Here is a 5,444-nt window from a genome sequence, read left to right on the forward strand (position 1 = left end):
CCCCCCCTCCCTGGGGGGAGCCATATGTGGAGCCAGTGGCTGGGGGCTCTTACCCACACGGCTCTTTTTGGGTGGACACAAGGACCCAGAACCATGGCCTAAACCTTGGTGTGTCCCAGACTGATACCCGGCACTGCTTGACAGCGTTGAGCCCATCTGGGACGAGCTGGAAAGTGAAGGGCTAGGTTTTGGCACGGGCTTCTCAGGCTTCTCACCACCACAGACTGGAGCGGGCTTTTCAAGGCTGGGCTCGCTCCCCGGGCTCAGCTCAGAAACCACCGAGGCCCGGGTCACAGATCCGGTGCCGTAGGGCACGGCATCTGGCCACTGCTTTGAGCTCTCAGATGCTTTCAAATCTTGAGGAGCACCCCTAGAGAACGTCTGCTCCTTGGCTTCATCACCCTGGTGATCCCCGGCAGCCTGAGACGGACGGCTAGCCTTGGAAGAGGACTTCTTCTCCTTCGTAGACTTGCGCTTCTCAACTCGGCTATGGTTGGAGGATGAACGAGAAGATGAAGAGCGCCTTGACCTGTCTGAAAACGACGTATCGGAGTTTCTAGAATAGCTCCTGGATCTTGGTGAAGGTGACCTTCTCTTTGGGGACCGGAATCTGGAACAGCTCTGACAAGGACTGTAGCCTGGCAATAATTCTGCCAATTTGAGCGGTAGTTTCCATGGCCTCCGCCATGGTTCTGGGTCCTTGAGTCCATCCAAAAAGTCGTGTGGGTAAGAGTCCCCCAGCCACTGCTGGAGTCCATCAAAAAGGCGGTGTGGGTAGGCCCCCCCCAGCCACTGGCTCCACATATGGCTTGTCTCAGAAGGAGGAGGGCGCTGCTTCGGGAGGAGCGTCCTATGCAAAGAGGCGTCCAGATGATCAGAAGACAGAGAATGGGAAGGATAAGGAGCGGGGACAAACCAGTACTGATGAAGGGAAAGCGAGAGGAAGGGAGCTTCTCAGACACAGGTTCTGGGTGCTGCAAAAATGAAATCCCATCCATAGAAGCCCCTGTTGTGCCCACGAAAACAATAGGGCCTCCGGTAGCCTCTGTTGTGACCTCGGAAATCTCCATTCTGATATACTCTTGGGTGGTTTCTTTCTCCGTTATGAGCTGGAGAATATGATCTGGAACGCGACCTAGAACTCGGCCTGCACTTCCTGGAACCAAAGATGGAGCGGCTACGAGACCGCGACTTCGGAAATGGGAGAGAACGAGATCTTGACGCTGCTCTTGAGTGAGGAGAGCGAGACCCAGACTTGGATTTGTTTGTTTTTGACATCTCTGAAGAGAGGATCTTTCCAATGATCCCTTCCGTGAAGAACGGTTCCACTTGCACTGGATCCCAGACACCAAAAAGAGCACGGGCGGAGCCACTGTTTTCTCCAGTGACAAAGCCAGGGTACGATCCTGGACCGACCGTTGCGATCGCAGCCACAGCCTCGCCATGGCACATCAGCCCCGGCCCTCCTTGTTGACTGATTTTAACTTGCTCAGAAAGGTCAGAGAGAGAGGGGGAAAGTGAGAAAAGCTTCCAGTTCTGAGATTCCAACTGCGGTTGGCCATATGGGAGTCCTGTGCCTTTAACCACCATGCCACCTACTGGCTCCCATATAATCATTTTTAAAATATCAGTTGTACAGGCTGACCCGTGGCCTAGTGGTTAAGGAAGTGAGACCCCCACATGTGGTTCAAGTCCAGGACCGGGCAGATGAAGAAGACCTCTGGGGAGCATGTGCATGCCCAGAATTCCAGCACGATGGAGAACTGGTGGAGAAGAGATGGTGGCCTGACCGCCCCGCACTGTGGGGTGCTCTCCCTCCCCCTCTCCATTTCTCTGCCTCTCTCTGGAGTGTGCATGGGGCCTCTGGCAAATTAAAAAACAAACAGGGCCCAGCAGATGGCATGGCAGTTAAGGTGTTGGAAATCATGCCGTGTGTGTCTGTACGTGTGTGTGCATGCACACATGCACGCACGCGCACGCCCAAAATCCCAAGAGGAGAATGAAGGACAAGGAATTATGGCATGGCCATCCTCCCTGGGGGGGTGGGGGTGGGGGGGGGGGTCATTTCCCATTTTTCTTCTCTCCGTCTCTCTCTGGTGAGCACAGGTGCCCCAAGGCACAAAGAAAAAATAAAAGAGAGAAAGAAAAAACAAACAAAATGGTTGTAAGAAGTAGCTAGTAATAAATAGGGAACCTTCAGAAAGTTCATAGAGATGTACATTCTGGGAAATCTATACAGGGGTTTTAAACTTTTTGTACCAGAATAAGCTTACACTTTAATTGCGTCTTTGCAGAAACTTTGTAAAGGACCCTTACTCACACCCATCACCATCTTTCGCTGAGGAGTATCTGAAAGAGCGTACCTAGCGATTTAGGTTCCCACATGTGCTAGACATTTCTGCCCAAACCGTTTTAATGTTCATTTTGCCATAGGTGGTGGTGCACATCTCTCTGACCATCCTTCGGTAGCGTCGGGGGCTTAGGGAACCTTCCTTACCCTGACAAATTCTGCAGGAAGCGTGGAATAAAATGCATGTCTTCTATGTGACACGCTCGTCATCCCAATCAATGGATAGTGCACTACACATTTCCACCACTTGGGGGCATTTTTTTTTCACTTGTATTCGCAATATTATCAACGTCAACTCTCTCATCTTTGCATTTACCTATTCCTGATCCTTCCAACAATTTCTCCAATGCTCAACTTTCCCCAGTGCTCAGAGGATGGATTACATGTGTATTGTCAAAGCTCAGCATTTTAATGTCCGTCTTCTTTAACTTATTAACGCTGGGCTTATAAATGGTGGCCTACATAATGCAGTTTAACATCATCTTATTAGTGACACAAACGTCTTTCAAAGTCTTCACCTGCAGGCTTATTTTCAACATCACTGCAGGCCAGACTCTCTTCCAAGTGCTTGTTAATAATGAGGTATGGGCTGCAGCTCCAAGCATCCCATCTGCATCGCGTCCTTAATTCCCAAAGTCTTCAGTCCCTGCTAACTGCAGCACGCACTTGAGTTTTTTAAAAATATAGAACTGCTCTTCATTGGGACATACAATTCCTTAGTCTCAAGGGCATATAAAAATGTCATATAGCTGACAGGAAAGGGGCTGAAATAAATTCCCCTAATTTGGTTGTTCACAAGAAGTGTAAGAGACACACAGGAAAACATTTATTCAGGAAAAAAATTTAAAGTTTTCCGTCCTTTCCAGTTTGATGAACTAGCTTTACCTTCCTGGTTGGTTATTGAATCACTAAAAAGCAAAGAACGGAACATGTGATTTCTGGTTTACGAGGTAACGCCCAGGTAAATCGCAGCTGGCTATGAGGCCTGGATGTTGGCGTTTCCTAAACCCTCCCAACTCCAGGGACAGCCTTGCCACACCCTGAATGGTCTCCTCCCAGCCACTACTGTCTTCTCTAGAAATATCTGCTGGGAAAGAAGTGAGATTGTGCTGCCCCCTCCACCTTTATTTATTTTTATTTTTTGCTAGAGGGTATATGTATTCACTGGAGAGACAGAGAGAGAGAGAGAGAGAGTCTTTCTCAGAAAGAAAGCACCCCCTCCCTGGGGGTGAGGGAGATGGCCACACCGCAATCTCTTCTCTTCCACTCTCCTCTCAGGATTTTGGGCATGCACGTACATGCCCACCATGTTTTTCAAACCACTGGGTCCAGGACCTCAAACCATGCAGTGGGCCATGTGGGATCCAGTTGCCTTAACCACCCACTGGTCCAAGAAGTTACCTTTGTTACAATATATTTTTTCCCTTCTTTGGAATGTTCATTAAAGTCTTCGAAGTTTCGGGTTCTTTGCTGTAAGTCACCATATCTGTGATCCATTTCTCAGATTTCTTTTGAAACGACTGTGCTCTGCAGAGGCTGCAGTATTGTGGCTGCAACAGCTCTCCTTGGAGGTCTAGGACTGTCTGTGCAGCAGAGTGGATGGGAAAGGCCGAGACCAGAAACCATCCGCTGCTCCGCTGTGTCCTTGGCCTGGACAACACCAGGCAGGGCGGAGGATGAGCCAAGGCAGGCCAAGAACCAGAAAACCACAGTTTGTCTCTGCTTACCCCTCCTTCAAGCACCACATAAGGCCCTTCTCCTGAGACCCCAAGAAGAGGTGGACCAGTAGGAGGAGGTCCTGAGACCCCAAGGAGGCCCCAGCCTTGGGGACTTGGGGATAAGTAGGATCTGCTAAGGACTCTCCAGATCTACCTGCTCCTGTCTCACTCACTGGGGCCCCCATGCCACCCGATTTCACCGGACAACACCTGCAACAGTGATCTGAGCTCTCACGAGTCGGCGGGCAGAGAAAAATGAGGGGAAGGAAAGCAACGGAGGCCAGTCACACGCACTTTCTTGTTATGGGGGGAAAAGCAAACTTAAAATTTAGAGCATATTAAGCTCCATGTTTTACATGACTAGTGGCCACATGCATAGACACAGGGAAAGCAGAGCGGGCAGCAGGGAGGAGGAGCCATTCTGCACCTGCTCCCCGAGAGCCAGGCAGGCCCTGATGCCGGCAGCCGGTCCTGAACACCAGGCAGTGCGGCTGCCCCAGGAACCATTGGCACATGCTCACCCAGGGCTGCAGGGCAGGGGTGTGCTAAAGGCCGCTGCAGCTTATGAAAGGCAGCAGGCTGGCCAGGCCTCAGGGCTGTGGGCACCACCAGGAGTCAAACGAGAGAGCAGAGGGGCTTATGACCCACAGGTGACCAGCATCTACTCATGAGTCATACACTCCCATGGACTAGGCGGTGACAAGGTGCTTAAGGCGCTGGACCCTGCATGGCCAGCTGTGTGGTTTGAGGACTGAACCTGGCGGGTTGAAAAACACGCTCTGTGCGTGTGTGCCCGAAATCGTGAAAGGAGAATGATGAAAAGGAGATTGGCCAGCCCCCGGGGTGCTTTCTCACTCTCTCTGTCTCGCTCTCCCTCTCCTTCTCTTTTGCTCTCTCTCTCTGTCTCTGTCTCTCTGCTGAATGTACATTCCCTGTGGAACATAAGGAGAAAAACCTACCATTGCTGTCACCCATAGCCTTCGTGCCCCTCTTCTCGCCAGCCTACCATGAGGAGACAGCCAGAACAAGACCTGCTTTCTGCCACGCCGATCTGGAACTCGCTCTGTCAAAAGACTAAGCACCCCCGCAGTTCTGACAAGCCTATCAAGAGGCTACTACGAGAATGGAACTGAGACCTTTCTTTCCTGCATTTCCCTGCTTTCCCTGAGGTCCCCGGGGCTCCAGAGAGTGACACGAATTGCTTAGAGGAAGGCAGTTCTGGGTAAGTCCTAGAACAAAAAGCCCACTGATTTCTGGAACAGATTGAATGATTCTTAAAAGAGACACATAAAGACAGGACTTAGAATTTTAAGAATTTTTGAGAAGACTTTTTTGAAAAGAATATTTGTAAAGAAGTTTTGTTGGTTTTTTATTTT

At 50.5% G+C, this 5,444-nt stretch overlaps 1 protein-coding gene and 1 pseudogene across 3 annotated transcripts in view; both read right to left on the bottom strand.

Moving 5' to 3' along the window:
* The window catches only part of LOC114004448 (thyroid hormone receptor-associated protein 3-like), a 3,008-nt pseudogene extending 1,730 nt beyond the window's left edge, over positions 1-1,278 (bottom strand).
* LOC102475006 (lipoxygenase homology domain-containing protein 1-like) overlaps positions 1-5,444 on the bottom strand; it is a 76,834-nt gene that overhangs the window by 24,952 nt on the left and 46,438 nt on the right. The window lies entirely within an intron of this gene.

Source organism: Tupaia chinensis, unplaced genomic scaffold (assembly GCF_000334495.1).
Source record: "Tupaia chinensis unplaced genomic scaffold, TupChi_1.0 Scaffold000046_3, whole genome shotgun sequence".
Taxonomy (NCBI): Eukaryota; Metazoa; Chordata; class Mammalia; order Scandentia; family Tupaiidae; genus Tupaia; species Tupaia belangeri.